The 17,110-nt window shown below is 41.0% G+C and overlaps 1 pseudogene; it reads right to left on the bottom strand.

Moving 5' to 3' along the window:
• Positions 1–673: 673 nt before the first annotated feature.
• Positions 674–12,098, bottom strand: LOC104654263 (annotated as a pseudogene).
• Between the last annotated feature and the right edge of the window lie 5,012 nt (positions 12,099–17,110).

Genomic DNA, 17,110 nt, shown 5'->3' with positions numbered 1-17,110 from the left:
TAGCTGCATGGCTACTGGGGCCCTGAGGTGATGCTGGTGTCCATAACTGCTACACTTTCATCCTCATGCAAAGCCTCCCTTTCTTTGAGGCATGTATTCTGTGCTGTCCTCATCACCTCCCTATTTCCCCTACACCCAAGTTCATTGAGGACTTTGGAGGGAGCTGTTCAGTGCCTGAGATTTAAAGTCAGGCCTGATTCACATCACAGATTTGCCTTTACTAATCCTGTGGGCTTTATCATTGTCTGGAATTGTTCCACATCCAAAATTTAAAAATTGATTAAAAAGAACCAGACTCTTTTCAACTTCCCCATTCATTTATTCTGACTGTGTTTATTCTTTGATCTCTTTGAGACACCATACTTTTTCTCTCTGGCTATCCTACCTCTCAGGGCTTCATCCCCTTCCTGACCAGCCTTGATTCCACAGCACACCACTCTGAGCACTCCTGTATTGGCCCCTGCACTGTGAACTCCTGATCATTGATCATATCCTGCATTCACTGGACCATTCCTGGATAGTTCTTGGGGCTGAGCATCAGAGGAGGGAATTGCACAGCACAGCTTATTTATTTAATTATTTTAGCCCAAGTGTTATTTAAAAGAGCAAAAAAGAGTGGAGGCCTCGTAGGGACAGGAAGAAACAAAACAAGCAGTGCAAGTCTGCCTCTAGCTCAGCATAAAAGCTTATTGCCCCATTGGGCCATCTTGTTGATGGGCATCTTGGAGAAGCAGTCCGACTGCATTGTAGGCAGCAGTTTTCTCCAAAGCCTCAAAAGGGCACATGAAAGCCTTCAGATGTGGGAACTCATCCAGGCACTTGGGCTCAAACATCCGGTTCTGATCCAGGACATCACAGATGGGAAAATCTACAAAGGTGAGCTTTCCCTTGCAAACCATGAGAATTTCTCCCAGGAACATGGAGAATTATTTCAGTTGTTCAGGTAGCTGTTGCAAGTACTGAGGTTTCAGGGGTTTTTTTGTGTGTTTTTTGTTTTTGGAGACAGAGTCTCATTCTGTCACCCAGGCTGGAGTGCAGTGGTGTGATCTCGGCTCACTGCAACCTCTGCTTCCCGGGTTCAAGCAGTTCTCCTGCCTCAGCCTCCCGAGTAGCTGAGACTACAGGCGTGTGCTACCATGCCCGGCTGACTTTTTGTATTTTTAGTAGAGACGGGGTTTCACCGTGTTAGTCAGGATGGTCTTGATCCTGACCTTGTGATCCATGAGAAAAGAGAAGCCTCCCAAAGTTCTGGGATTACAGGCGTGAGCCCAGCCAGGTTTCAGTTTTTCATGGTCAGAGTTGTAACAGTGCTGTATCAGTTGTGTGTGGAAATTGGTTGCTTGGTTCTCTAAAATGTCCACTTGAATCTTTTCAGTCTCACCACACATGTGCTTGCCAGCAGTGTAGCACAAGATGGCATTGCTCTGGGTGACCTTGTTCTTCCCATCCATGAAGTTGGGCAGATTAGGAAAGTCCAGGTCTAGCTTGAATATCACATCCAGCCATTGGCCTCAGTCGTAGTCAGGAGTTTCCTGGCATATGTACCATTTCTCCTCATAGGATGTATCTGTGAACTACAGGAGCAGGCAGATGGTGTGTGCCAGCCCACAAATATTCCACTAACCCAGAACCATAGATGAGTTGCACGATGTGATTTTGATGATGTTACTTGTGAGCCTTTGAGGATAGGAGCAGTTTCATAATCGGGTGTTGTGGCCTGGTCTGCAGCCTAGTTTGGATGATCAGAGCTGTTCAGCTGTCCGTTTTATTGTTTTTGTTTTTTCTGAGAATCTCCCTCTGTTGCCCAGGCTGGTTTCAAAGGCCTGGGCTCAAACGATCCTCCCGAAGTGCTGGGATTGCAGATGTGAGCCACCATGCCCAGCCAGCTGTCCTTTTAATCTCTTACTTGCCTTCCTCTCATCTACAGGGCTATCCTATACCTTCACTGCACCTCTTACCTTGTTTTCACCTTGTAGAGAAAATGGAGGCATGAACGTTTTTAGCTTCCTGCTCATGTTTATCCACATGTTGTCTTCCTCCTCTATCGGATTGCACTTGCCTTTGGGTCCCTTGTTCTTTGGCACAGGGTAGCTACGTATGAATGCTTGTAGAATGAAACGCTGCAATTGCTAACCCAACACTCATTCCTTAATTGGAAAATTAGGTTGTAACTCAATTTCTGCCACTTGCTGGTCCAGGAGAGCCAGAGCACATTTCTCCATTGCTCACAGCCTGTAGAAGGATATTAATTTTACTGAAAGTTATTAAAGGATAACAGTCTGTTTTTAGGTACAATCATTCCCTTTGAGAATTATAGATTAAAATGATGTTTCTCCACAACCATTCATTGACGTTGAAATTGGAAAACAAATACTTTGCTGGGGGAGCAAGGCAGGGTCTGACCATTCAGAGGCCCACAGCCTAGTGAAGGAAGCAGATGTATAAACAAAATAAGATGAAGAAGGCTTCTAAGATGAGTTGATTCTGTGGTGTGTTTTGAAGTGGGCTTATGAAATTCTTTTGCTTTCTCTAATAGATCTAAACATCTATGTGAATACCTGGATGATATACAGTACTAGTGACAATATTGGAGTTTTGTCTTCTAGTTAGCAGTGTTTTGCTGCTGTGGTAGGGAGGTAAGTCTCAGCTAGAGAGCACACAGGTGACAGGGAACTGAAGACAGCCTGTAAGTTAGCAGGAGCTCACTGCAAGACTGAGCTCTGCCTTGCACAGTAGCCATTGGCCTGGGAAACATCATGATTATTGCTGGAAATGCTGCCCTTTCTGAGACCTTCCTTTTTTGAAGGAGAATGTATTTATTTCAGATTTTTGGCTACTGTCTTTGCACTTATCCCTTCTGTGTGCCTATTTGAAATACCCAAATAAAACCTACCTGCAGCCGGTGCTTCTGAAAGCCTGATATTTGAGCAGATCTTACTGGGTTAAATGTGCGTTTTTTCATGTATACACCAAATTATTTTGACCGTAAAGTTGGGAATTAGTACTTGGTACCAGAATTCTTAAATTATTAGTCCAAACTCCTTGTTGGAAGAGAATTGCTGTTGATTTTGATTTCCCTTCCATAACAACCCTGCCACTCATTTAAAGACTTTTTTTTAAAGTGTTTGTTGTGTGTAAGGTACATTGCTAGATGCCATTGGGGATTTGTGGAGTTCAACATTTTTCACCAAAATTTTGATCTGTCATCATATTAGAACAAGGCAGGGTGTAGAATTAGAGAAAAGGTATCTTTTGACCATTGTAGCCTGAGAAGGCTTTATGGAGGAGGTGGTGTTAGAATTTGGATTGAACAATTCCCTTTACAGGTATATAAAGATGGCTCTTGTACTTAGAAGGAAGTAACTTCTTTTATCTTTTCCTCCAAAAGTGAAATTTTCTTTCTACCAAGTACTTATCAAAGTACTAATTTTCTAGCAACTTGAAATACTGGCTAAGGTAAGGTGTTTTTGTTGTTGGTTTGTTTTGGTAGAAACTCTTCCCGAAACAACCTGTATGAATGTACAGAATATTTTAAATATAGGTTGAAGGTGATTTCACCACAATAGTTTCCACTTAATTTTAGTGCATCAGAACTTAAGCATTTGATTTCCAATTTCATGCCCAGAACTCTTCTAAATTCACATTACTTGTGACTGTAAATTTACTATGCTTTTTAATAACTCATACTTAAATCTGAAGTCTTTTTGCTTAGGACAAAACTATAAAGAAAATAATAGTAGAATAGAGGTTCAGTTTGTAGTATGGGTTGTTGAATAAAGAATGAATGGCTGGATCTATGTGTCTTGGAGAATAAATTATAGTTTAATGTCATATTTTCCAGCTATGCAAATTAAGAAAAATCAGGCTGGGTGCAGTACCTCGTGCCTATAATCCCTATGCTTTGGGAGGCCAAAGTGAGAGAATCACTTGAGCTCGGAAGTTTAGAGACCAGCCTGGGCAACCTAATGAGACCTCCATCTCTATTAAAAAATAATAAGCTGGGCTTGATGGTACATCCCTGTAGTCCCAGCTACTCCGGAGGCTGAGCTGGGGAGATAACCTGAGCCTGAGAGGATAAGACTGCAGTGAACTGTCACTGTCATGGTGCCACTGCATTCCAGCCTGGGCAACAGAGTGAGACTCTCTCTTTAAAAAAAGAAATATGTAAAAAAAAAAGAAGAACCAAAGGCCAATTCTTTACTTATCAGAATTACTTTAAGGGTTGTTCTAACCATCCCCCCACCCTGACATACTTTTCTGGATGAAGCATCTGGATCCTGGAGAAGTTCCATTAGTTGTTCCCAGTGATATTGGGAAGGTCTCTGTCCATTCCTAGGATTTCTCCATTACTGTGGGGAAGTGTGAGAGCAATCCTGGAATGTCAAAAACTTATCAAGGGCTGGTTTTTCCCAGCCTCGGAGGATCTCCTAGGAATGATGAGACATGGCTCTTGCTTTCAGGAAATTTCTGTGTACAGGGTTTTCCATGAGTTCCTAGCTAACAGCTAGTGCCCTGTCTAGCAGACGTGTGTGTGTATGTGTGTGTGTGTTTGTGGTCTCTTACACTTTCTCTTATTTGCTTTAGTCTGTATTGTTTATCTTGCAGGCTGCTTTAGACTCCCTGCTACCACCACTACTTTCTTGTGATAAACTGTATGTTGCTAATATGAAGAACAGCTCTAAAGGTGTCATATAGAAGGCATGACTGTTAGGTGAGTCAGACTAACTAGGTTTTAAGAACTTTTCAAGCTCCTAACACTGAGGATGTTTTTGATGCTTCTTTGAAGCAAAGAAGGAAAATTTCTTAATTTATATGTGCCTTAGTTTACAGAGCTTCACTTGTAAATGTTGCTACTCTGGCTTTATTATTTTTGACAAAAGCAGCATCTTCAGATAATTTTGCTTTGAGGCCAGGTGGATAGTTTGATGGGAGAAGCTCCTTCCATTAGAGCGTGCACAGAGTATGTGTGTTTAGGTATTTGGGGTAACTGGACTGAGGTTTTAAGGTTAATTCAGATGTGGATATGAAGAGATACTGCTAAATGCAGCATTTTCCTCCCTAATGCTCGTTGTCTGATGTCACATGGATTTAATTGAATTTTCTTGCATTCCTTGCAAGTGTGAATATATAGGAATGTTCTTTGTCAATTATAAACTGCTATAAATGTTGGTTAATTACTTGATTTGGAGGAAATCATTCATCTGTGTTCATTGCAGCCTGTCAACAAATACTGAGAACAGGGTGGGTGCGAAGCCTGTGTTCTGGCTTCTGTTTGTATCTGTTAAAGAATAAACATAGTCCCTGCCCTCAGCTCCCAGATTCCACTTGAAATTGTGTAAATAGGCAGTATGGCACTCCAGAAGAGAAACATTTTGCTGCTAGTACTCTTCTGTGATCTCAGACAAGGTGGTCATGGCTCTGATATTGCCATTGTGATTACAGGCTGAAATAGATTTTGTCTTGTTTTGGAATCATCTTACTATTTTGTCTAGGGTGCTTTTTGTTACATTTTATATGCCAACACAACATGCTGTACAGAATTCAAATACGTAATGTAGAGAGGTTGTGCCTGTCCCCAAAGACTGGGTGTGCTGAAGGAGAAATACCAGAAGTAAAAGTAAGCTTTTGATAGTCAGTCTAACTTCTGGGGGGCTTAAAAGAAGAATCTGTGACATTTGGGAAACTTACATGTTGAGTGATAGTAGAAATTTAGGTGACTTCAGACCATTGGCCTTCTCAGAGTAATGTTATCTATTCATCTTTTCTTCTCAATGAGCATTACAGGAAATTTACTTCTGTTAGTCAGTTTTAGTTGTGGTAACCTTTAGTTGTAGTAACCTAGAGGCTGGTCTTTCCTTTTGTTGGGGCTCAGGACAGGATAAACCCCAATATGGCACCTTGGCATATAAGAGAGACTGCAGAAGGAAAGAGGTCCCTCTGACCTCCCCTTGCCTTTCTCCCCTGAAGCATGGTCATCAAGGAATTCTCTGACCTATCTCACCTGACTCTCATTCCAGAGAGGTCCTGCCCTGTACCCAGAGGACAGGAAGAATCTGGACAAGCAGGCCTTGCTGAGGGCCCCCACCCCAATTATTAGGCCTCCTTCCCTTTTTGTTCAATCATGCTTCTATGTGGCTGTTCATTCTTCATTGTACTTAAGCCTAAAAATTCAGTTTCCTGAGTCTCTGGATCCTCATTTCCGAAGGCTCCTGTGTGATGCAAAACTTTGGTTGAATAAATTTGTTATGCCTTTCTCTTGTTAATCTGTCTTTTTGTTATAGGGGTGTCAGCCATGAACCTTGCCATGAGTGAGGAAAAGATACCTTTTCTCCCCTACACTCTCTTCCTCAAAAGTATGTAATGGAGAGAAATGACATCTGACCTTCTTCACATTTTCAAAGACTTATTCTTAAGTATTTAGGTCTGACAGTACATTTGTTCTACTTGTTGTCATAGAGGCTAAGGTTTTATAGGGCAGAACTTGAGGGATCGTTTGGTCAGTATTGGAGTTATATCTGTGCCTTTGGTCTATAATATAAAGTAGGCCTGGTGCAGCGGTTCACACCTGTCATCCCAGCACTTTGGGAGGCCAAGGCAGGCGGATCACCTGAAATCAGGAATTTGAGACCAGCCTGGCCAACATGGTGAAACCACGTCTCTACTAAAAATATAAAAATTAGCTGGGTATGGTGGTAGGTACCTGTAATCACAGGTACTCAGGAGGCTGAGGCAAGAAAATCGCTTGAACCCAGGAGGTGGAGGTTGCAGTGAGCTGAGGCTGTGCCATAGCACTCCAGCCTGGGCAATAAAGTGAGACTCTGTCTCAAAACAAACCAAAACAAAACACACACACACACATATATATATAGTAAAAAAGAACACTATTTCTTATGTTTTATCCTGTGATACTTGTCCATAGGTACTTCCTTACCACACAGTATGTTGGGCTTGTCATTTAATCTGCTGAGTCTGAATTACTGTGTCAGAAAGGCTGGTTTGCATCATTTCTATTTGGTTCATGTTCATGACAGCTCCGTGTTCACCCTTTTAGGGGAAAAATGACAGTAGTTGAAGTTGCTACTGGAAGGGAAGTGTGATGATGCAGAAGAGGAGAGCCTGCTGGCTGCCTGCATAGGTGGGTTTCACGGTGCCATTTCCATTGAGGAATTTACCACTGTCTTCCCTTTGGTCCTCAGAAACTCAGTATTCTCCATGTCTTAAATTGATGGTACTGGACAAAGTGACTCCCTTTAATAAAGCAAAGCTCATGAGAGCTTTTGTTTAAAGCTGGAGTACTGATTTGTTAATTTATTCTCAGAATTGTGTCTGTCAGCAAGCCAGACAGTTGTGTGAACTGGACCAGCACACTCTCTCCCCACTGTTTGCAGACTAAGAAAGGAGCCAGATTACGAGGTGCTTCTCAGTGTGAACAGAACCAGAACAAGAAGTAATTGTATCATACCAATGTGTGACAGCACGCAGCTGCAACAGCCCAATGTGTCCATTTCCAGAATTGAATGTAGGGATATGTGTTTATAAGTGTGCAGATACTGTCTGGCATGCCAGATAGTCTTCTCTGGAGTGTACTGTTGTCATTGGCCCCTATGGCCTATTCCTATAAATGCTATTTCTGACCATCCCCCTTTCGGTGGGCATAGCCTGTATGTTCATTGGTGACTATTAAGTTCCAGTTATAGGTTTAAGGCCAGAGATGATTGAGACTTCCAGGTGACTTTGTATAGCTCCACTCTGATCTGTGTTAATTTCAGAATTTAACTTGCTGGGAAGCCTTACATTTTTCCTTTCCAGTCTAGGGGAGGGGAGGATGGTTCCTTATTTTTGCACTGGGGTATAGTCAGTTCAAGTTGCTCCAGGTCGCAGTTTGAATAGCTTTTTTAAGAATATAGAATTTAAGCTATTTTCCTAGAGTTGCTATTTATGGAGGAAAACAGGAACTGGAAGAAGTATTATAGAAGATATTTGATAGCCTCTTTCACCTAAGACCACTGATGTGAAAGGTACATCTATCCTGAAAATAGGTGAGTGCCCCAAAATAGGAAAACAGGATGTCTGGGATGAGATACCAAAGTCAGTGTCACCTAGTCCTTGCCCCATGGGATGCCTATTCTGAGTGGCATGGTAGGTCTGCTCTAACTGGTGATGACCTGGGTGATTAATCAGGAGCAGCTCATGCATGTGGTGGGGCCTGAGCTTGGTCAGTGATCCAGGTAAACATACGGCTCTGGAAGAGTTCACCAAGGCTTGGTGCAAGGGACCTTGGACGAGCTTTGGTGGCATGGCTCCGTCAGTATTTTTCCCATATTTTTAGGTAGTTTTTTCTAAATTATAAACCCCAAAGTTGGTTGGTTGAAGAATATGTCTGTGTTTACCAGGTATCTATTATTAACTTTTACTGCCATTTTTTTTTATACTACAGTATTTTTCATTGTTTCTCTGAAGTGTGCTTGTTAACAGAAGTTTGTATTTTCCATTGGTTCCTTGTGGAAACTGTTGCTCCCTTCCAACTTTAGTGTTTGCCCTTTAGGTGAAATCTAAATTTTTTCACAAGGGTTTATTCAAGCAGCATTTTCAAAAACAGAATTAGGCTCTAAGCCATGCCCCTTCAGTATATAAAACTTGTGTGTAAGATGATTTTACTCCGATAACCTTCAGTATGGCTTTTTCCAGATTCTGCCTAAGATACTATCTTTCTAGTATCACTCAGATTTGTTCGATTGTTGTTGCCCAAAGCTTTCATTGATGTGTGAGGAGAGACCGGCCTGGTGGAGGGGAGGAAGGTGGTCCTGCTGGGCTGCTGCAGATTTGGATTCTGGCCCTGCTGTTAATTAGCTGCGTGACCCCTGGCAAGCCAGCCTCCCTGGGTCTCTGTTTCTTCATCAGTAAAACAAAAGGCTTGGGAAAACAAATACAAGCTTGGACCAAATGATAAGAAAGGTCACCCTGCCTGCTTACATTGTGTGATTCTGTGAATGGCAACACATTGGGGTTCCTTACCCTTCTCAATGGGTCCCACAAAACTTCTGCTTACTCTGGGGGCTGAGAGGTGGTGTGTTACACTGAGGCCATTTGAGGCATTTGTGCTAACTAGGCAAATTTGGGAGCCCTCCTACATAGGAGTTTCTCCCTTCTTGCCTCCCTTTCTCTGCTCCCCTCCCCTTCCCCATCCTCATTCCTCCTCTCCCCACCCCTTTTCTTGCCTGTTCAAGAGAGACCTGCTTGCCTTCTGCTTCCCTCTCTTAGTGCATTAATAAAGGTGTGATGGGTAACACAACCCACTAAGATTGGTTACCGTCTGGGGTTGTTCAGCCATCTCATCTGAGTTAGTAGTTGGGAGAGAGAGCTTAAAGGATCCTGGCTTCGTGATGAAATAATGGTCCTTTTGTCTGTCGCTTGCTATAGAGATGGTTTCATGTTTCCTCTTAGGCCTGGGCCATTGTGGTGTTTTTAGTACAACCCTGCTTAAAGATACAGCCTTTTCTTTAAAGGATTTGGTCATAGTGCCACAGGCCTGTTCTACTTACTTCCCTTCCCCACCCCAAAGTTATAACTATATATAGTAAAAACCCACTGTAGTGTGTGCTGTTTAATTGGGTTCTCTGATCAGGGTTAAAATGTGTTCCCACTGTATTTATTTTGCAAATGTTTGTAAGATATGCCTCATTTCATAACCTTCCAGAATGTTTTCCTTGTGATTATATAATTAGTAACACCTGTAAAACATTGCCTTTAACCATGTAGCTTCTTTCATTTTCTTTTTGATTCCATGTTCTCGTGCTGCCTTTTGATGAACTGGGATTGGGAAACTGTGCCAAATATCTTGCAGTACTGTACCCAGGTTTAGCCTCATAACCTTAATTAGATGTGGAATGCTGAGAATGCACTATTGTATTTTTTTTTTTTTTTTTTTTTTTTTTTTTAGCTTTTCTAACAACAGTGAACTTCTATTCATTAAAAGTTATGGAACATTCGTTGTGTCTTCAGCATTCAGTTTCCCGCCATGGTTTATTCATAGAAAATTAATGTAAGACTTAAGGTACTAAGGTATCTTAATATTAAGCGGTCTGTTTGAATGCAAGTTACCTCTTTTTGTCAATACACAAGTTATATTCCAACGTTCAACGTTTAATTCCTCTTCTCTCTGTTCCTTTTCTCTTTAGAAACAAGTGTTGAAAATGTTAAAGGCAGTGCTGAAGAAGAGCCGAGAGGGAGGAAAAGGAGGCAAGAAGGAAGCAGGTTTGTGTGCAAGAATGAGCCTAGCCATGGACAGCGGGCAGCAAGCTGCTCCTCACCCCAGGCTGGATGGATTTGTTGCTTTGGCAGTGGGTCAGAGAGGGTTACCTGGGTTAGCACAAACAGTGTGCTGGAGGCTATGAGAAATGAAATGGGCCAGACATGGTGGCCCACAGCTGTAATCCTAGCATTTTGAGAGGCCAAGGCAGGAGGATTGCTTGAGGCCAGGAGTTCCAAGACCAGTCTGGGCAACATAACGAGACACTTGCCTCTACAAAAAAGCTTAAAAAAATTATCTGAGTATGGTGGCACATGTGTGTAAATCATAGCTACTTGGGAGGCTCTGGCAGGAGGATCTCTTGAGCCCAGGAGTTCAAGGCTGCAGTCAGCTATGATAATGCCACTGTACTCCAGCCTGGGCAACAGAGCCAGACCCTATCTCTTAAAAAAGAAAAAGGACGGGAAACATAATTTTGAGCTTTCTTATGAGAAATGACTTTGAGAATTGAGTTTGGGTTATAACCAAATCCTTTCCCAGAGACTTGAAAGGTTCATAGTTTCAATAGGTCATTCAGATCTGGAGGGAGTCAAAGTTAAAGACATTGAGGGATAGCAGGTGTGTTCAGGAATTTGGTTTCTAGAAATCCCATTCCCTTTCCCACGTGATTACATTTTATATGTTTGACCAACTGCTGGCTGACTGGTCCTCATCTTTTGGAGTATCAAATTTTACTCCTAACAGGTGGAGCCCCACTTAATGCCAGACTGCTTGTTTTCATTATAATGAGAACTACTTAATTTGGCTTGAGTTTCATTTTCGTTTGTAGAGTTCTGGTGCATATTGTCATTGTGACTCTAACAGCATTACATTCCATGTACTAACCTATTCTAGGGTTATTTTGGTGAACACTGAGTGGTGCACCCTTTTTCTCTTGCTAGAAAAAGTATATGTTGTCTACCTGTATTGCACAATAAAAATATGTTAGCATGAATTGACTTGCCTGAAATGTTACATTTCACTCGGTAAACCCATGTTAATCCAGTCTCCTTGGAGAATGACTGGTTTTCTGAGTTACTATGTGAAATAACGTTTCAATTTTAATTTCTGTTTTAAGAAGTATGCTTATTAATGAAACATCACAAAATTATGGCTAATTCTTTAATTCAAAAGATCTTGCAATGCCTTGTGATAATATTAATGTCTGTTGTTTCTATACTTATATAAGAAAGTAAGTGGATTTCTAAAGTTTTTGGTTATATAGAACCTAGACAAAATCTCTATTTATTGCTAATTATCCCTTAAACCAAGTCTGCAAAATGACAAACTCACCTTAAAAGTAGAGCCTTTATTGCAAGGCTGCTGTTAAAGCTTCTCATCAATGCCTGGGTGAGCAGACACCAAAGAAAAGGAAAAACCAGTTTTTAATGACCTAAACAGGAGACTATAGTTAACCTTAGAAAATCAACCCCTGGCTTTGAATAATTAATTAGAATTGTTACTGTGGAGAAATTTCAGTTCAGAATATCCATCCGAGGGGGGACATTTATTCTCTGCTGGGTCAAGGCCAAAAGGTCTTGTTAGTTTTCTGAAAGCTGTTTAAAAATAATAACAATGAAAAACTTTCTCAGTTTTGGCTCATCTGTCACCAATCATAGGAACTTTGTTATTTGCTTCATTAGAAGCCTTTGTAATTTCCAGCATCAAGTTAGATCCTAAGCTGTCTGTTGGGTTGGAACTCTGCCAACCAGTGGGTTATTTTTCTCAGGACCAGGGTCCCCAAGCCTAAACTCCCCAGTCGGTAACAGTTCTTCAAAACAGGCCTACCATCCTCTTTGACCAGTGCCATACTTAGAAGAAATAAAAATATATTAATAATCTTTAGCACCCATGCCTTTCAGACAACACCAGACAGGAACACAGTTTGCATTTGAAACTTTTCCAGTTTCAGAGCGTGTGATTTTGGGTTTATTTCTCCCCTTGGTCTTTAAAAGCAACTATTGCTTTTTCTGAATCATTTCTTAATAATTTCCACACTACGTATGGCTTTTTCACTAATACAAACCAACTTGAAAGAGCAATGGGAACATTTCCCATAAAACATCTGCATGGTATGTGCCTTTTTGCTCTTAACTGGAACCTGGTTGTATCAGGCTAGCAACAAAGCAGATGGAGTTTTAAATCCTGATGAAGTTATGTCACAGGATTGTTGGGGGAAATACTTGGAATTTGACCACTCGTATATCAGTCCATGCCAGTCCTCATCATATAAGTAAATCATAGCTAAGTTTTTCTATAAATTAAAGCTGGCTAATCTACCAAGACTGCTCTGAAACTTAGGTAGTAATATCTCCTGCAATATGGAAAAATTTTGCTGTGCTGTTTCCAATTAAAACCAATCTTGGTTGCAAAGACAGAAGAAAATTCATTCCCATGTACTTGAACTCATAATCATAGAAATTTAGGAGACATGTGTAAAGTTGAGTTCAGCTTTTCATGTCCTTTGTAGGTTGTTTTTTCAGGCAATCTTTTACTACACTTTATGTTAAACCTATTTTGAGAATTTGGAAAATGCAGTAACTGCGATAAACTTAGTATCCTTCAATGGAAACCAAATCTTTTTCAGAAGCATTGAACAGTTGTTATTCCCTCATTTATCCCTAAAAAGAAGTTATCACATCTTTTTAGGGATAGCTATAGGTAAAACTTTAGCAGGTATTGAATTCAAACTATATATATATATATATATCTATATATATAGATATTTGCAATATTGTGTTTGTTGGTTTTTATTCTTTCGAGATAGCCTCACTCTGTTTCCCAGGCTGGAGTGCAGTTGTGCACCATCTCCACTCACTGCAACCTCCGCCTCCTGGGTTCAAGCAATTCTCCTGCTGCAGCCTCCCGAGTAGCTGGGGTTATAGGCATGGGCCACCATACCTGGCTATTTTTGTATTTTTGGTAGAGATGGGGGTTTCAGCATGTTGGTCAGGCTGGTCTTGAACTCCTGACCTCAAGTGATCCACTCGCCTCGGCTTCGCAAAGTGCTAGGATTACAGCCATTAGCCATTGCGCCTGGCGGATATTTGCAATATTATGTACGGTGAAACTTAAACTATTGAAAATCATCGAGTAAACTCAAAATAATTAGCAGAATTCTTTTTTATGATCACGCATTTTTACCTAGGAAATGCTTATAGCTGGGCAAAAAAGGTGTTTTCAGAAGACTATAGAGGCACACTGGAGAATGTAATTTTTAAAACTTTACCATGGTTTTTTAGAAAGCATATTCACTTTGTTCCTGCTGTTCCATCAGTGCAAATGAGCACTATATTTTTCCTGACCTTGAGTTTGGCCTAAGGGAGCAAAAATCGGTATTAAACCATAATATAGGGAGAAGGCCGGATGAGGGCATCTTATTTTTTTTCCTCTCCCTGCTTTATGTTAGGACCTTGATCTAAAATAAGCAAATGAGGCGCCGTGTTTATTTTTGAAGCTCTCCAGAGAGGCCTACAACCTTTTACCACATGTTTCTTAATTTTAAGTGACCTTTACTATCAGAAAACATTCATGTTACTACTATTAAACAGTTACTTAGTTTTAAAAATTAAATAATTACTAGACTCTTAAGAATAAGAGTATTGTGATATTAAATCTGGACCTAGTAGGCGTTTGCAATGGATATAAGAGCCACACTGGAAGTTAGTGTTTTTCTGTACAGCAACACTGTTTGGAAAATGAATAGGAAATGAAGTCCCATTTTAAAACAGAACAAAAACTTTATCAACCTAAGAAGAAATGTGCAAGGTTTTTTTTGTTTTGTTTTGTTTTTTGTTTTTTTGTTTTTGTTTTTTGGAGACAGGTTTTTGCAGTGTCACCCAGGCTGGAGTGCAGTGGCGCGATCTCGGCTCACTGCATCCTTGACCTCCCAGGCTCAGGTCATCCTCCCACCTCAGCCTCCTGAGTAGCCACCACGCGACCTTGCCTGGCTAATTTTTGTGGGGTTTTGTTGTTGTTGTTGTTTTTTAATAGAGATGGGGTTTCCACCGTGTTGCCCAGGTTGGTTTCAAACTCCTGGGCCTACACAATGCATCCACCTCGGCCTCCCAAAGTGCTGGGATTACAAGCCGTAAACCACTGTGACTGGCTGTGCAAGCCTCACATTAAAGAAAATAAAACTTCACTGAAGGACTTAAAGGAAGACCTGAATAAGTGGAAAGAAATACTGTTTTACTGAATAAGCTGATGCATTATTTTAAACCACCTAGCTCTTCCATAATTATGTAGACGTTCCATTTAATCCCTAATGAAATCCCCAATTTTTAAAGAAGACTTTTTTTTTTTTTTGAGTGGTTTTAGGTTCACAGCCAAAATTGGAGGGAGGTTCAGAGATTTGCCCCCACACATGCATAGCTTCCACCATTATCAACATTCTCCCCCAGAGTTGTGCGTTTGTTACAACTGATGAACCTACATTGACACATTGTTATCACCCAAAGTCCATAGTTTACATCAGGTTCACTCTTGATATTGTATATTCCGTGGGTTTGAACAAATGTATAATGACATATCTGCCATTGTTGTATCACAGAGTAGTTTCATGGCTCTAAAACTCCTGTGTGTTTTTTTAATAACACTATAAAATTGGCCGGGCGGGTGGCTCACGCCTGTAATCCCAGCACTTTGGGAGGCCGAGGCAGGTGAATCACGAGGTCAGGAGATCGAGACCATCCTGGCTAACACGGTGAAACCCCATCTCTACTAAAAATAAAAAAAATCAGCTGGGAGTGGTGGCGGATGCCTGTAGTCCCAGCTACTCTGGAGGCTGAGGCAGGAGAATGGCGTGAACCTCGGAGGGTGAGCTTGCATTTAGCCAAGATCGCGCCACTGCACTCCAGCCTAGGCAACAGAGCGAGACTCCATCTTCAAACAAAAAACAAACAACAACAAAAAAAAACACTATAAAATTGATTCCAAAATCCATCTGGAAGAGAAAGTGCTTAAAGGAAAATTAAGGACAATTTGAAAATGTGAGGCAGGTGCATGTAAATGGCCGAACCTGGTTCACATGCCTTAGTTCTAGCTGCATGAGAGCCTGGAAGAGTGTGTTTGGACAGCTTCTTGGCTAAGATTTATACAAGGTGGATTTTACCTTCCACCACCATATGCATTGTGGAGGATTCTTCAGTCACAGATGTTGGGCAGGTTCCCTCCCCTTCAAAAACTAAGGAAGCACAGATATCTAATTACAGCTCATTATGGTAGCTATTACTACCACATAGCGAGTAAATGACTCAGCTAATATTTTTTTTCTACTGGTCTCCAAGAAATGAAACATAATTTGATCTAACATCTATGATGTAATTAAAGCTCACAGTTGGTAGTGTTTCTATTTTTTCTTTAAACCCTGGAGATTTTGTCCTTACTCTGGAAGCATTAGGTGGTCAAGGCCTCTTGCCCTCTCTAGGGAAGGCTGGTCCCTGTCTACCTCTGTTCCTTCTCCTGCCTTCCACTAGTCTTCAATCTGTAGTGTTTTGCCCACTGTAATTCTCCTACATGTTCAGTATTGGTGAGGAAGTAGGTTCAAGCTGAGGCAGAACAGCAAAGTTCAGTGAACTTTTAATTGCAGTACTGCCTCAACTAAAATAGAGACTGATTAAGGAATAGTTCCTTAATGTGCCAAAATAATAACTGTTTATATTAGTCTTTTCTTTTCAGTTAAATTATTTGTGCTCTTTTGTTTTCCCCAGTAGGGGGGCTTAGTTTGAAGCAACTTATTAAAAAAAAAAAATTGACCTTTACCGTTCTCTCATTAAAACCCAGGTGGTTGGCTAAATACACTTGTAATGATGTTAATTAAGGCATTGGATAGTCTCTAAGCCTGTGTGTGTACTGAATTAATCTATTAGCTTTGCTTCTAATTCTTCACTTTGAATTTCAAGTAGGAGGAAGCTGTTTGCCTCTAAAGTTTAAAAGCCGTTGATGTTGATTGTTAAACTTGGTATTTTAAGCCATTCCAGGCTGCAGCCTGGCTTTCAGTGGTACCTTCTAAACATGCCTCAATACAAATGATACTTTGTTTTATCTGGAAAATACGAAGCTGCTTTTGATTATTCTGTGCTGCCATTGCCCGTTTTCTGTGGTTGTGAACTATTTAGGAATTTAGTGCAGTGACTCTCTTGCTGAGCTATGGATATTTGGTATCTTCTTGTTAACATTCTCCAAAAGTGTTTCCCAAGCAACAAAACAAGCAGAAATAATTCAGTATAAAGGTATTGTATTATTTACTGGAGCATTTAAACAAATTCTGCAAAATGTTAGAACATGATTTAAGCATAGAATGGGACTGGTCTGTGTTTTTTGTTTTGTTTTTTGAGACCAAGTCTCGGCTCTGTTGCCTGGGCTTGGAGTGCAGTGGTGCCATCTTGGATCATTGCAACCTCAGTCTCCTAGGCTCAAGCGGTTTTCCTGCCTCAGCCTCCCAAGTAGCTGGGATTACAGGTATGTGCCACCATACCCACCTAATTTTCTTATTTTAGTAGAGGTGGGGTTTTGCCATGTTGGCCAGGTTGGTCTCAAAATCCTAACCTCAGGTGATCCGCCCACCTCAGCCTCCCAGAGAGCTGGGATTATAGGCGTGAGCCACTGCACCCAGCCTGATTTTTAATAGGAGCAGGAATGCTGGTTGTTCCCTCTGGTTTGATAGGTTCCTTCATCAGATTTTCTTTGTTGTCCCTCATGTATGTCACAAAGTCAAGAAAAAGCATGGACTTTGAAATTAGAGGACACAGACTCACATCACAGTTTGATCACCTATTTAACTTGAATTTGGACAGATTTTCTTAACCTTGATTAAACTAC

The sequence above is a fragment of the Rhinopithecus roxellana genome, chromosome 14, assembly GCF_007565055.1.
Source record: "Rhinopithecus roxellana isolate Shanxi Qingling chromosome 14, ASM756505v1, whole genome shotgun sequence".
Taxonomy (NCBI): Eukaryota; Metazoa; Chordata; class Mammalia; order Primates; family Cercopithecidae; genus Rhinopithecus; species Rhinopithecus roxellana.
The sequence above is the reverse complement of the archived record's forward strand: the minus strand, read 5'-3'. Positions and strand labels throughout refer to the sequence as shown.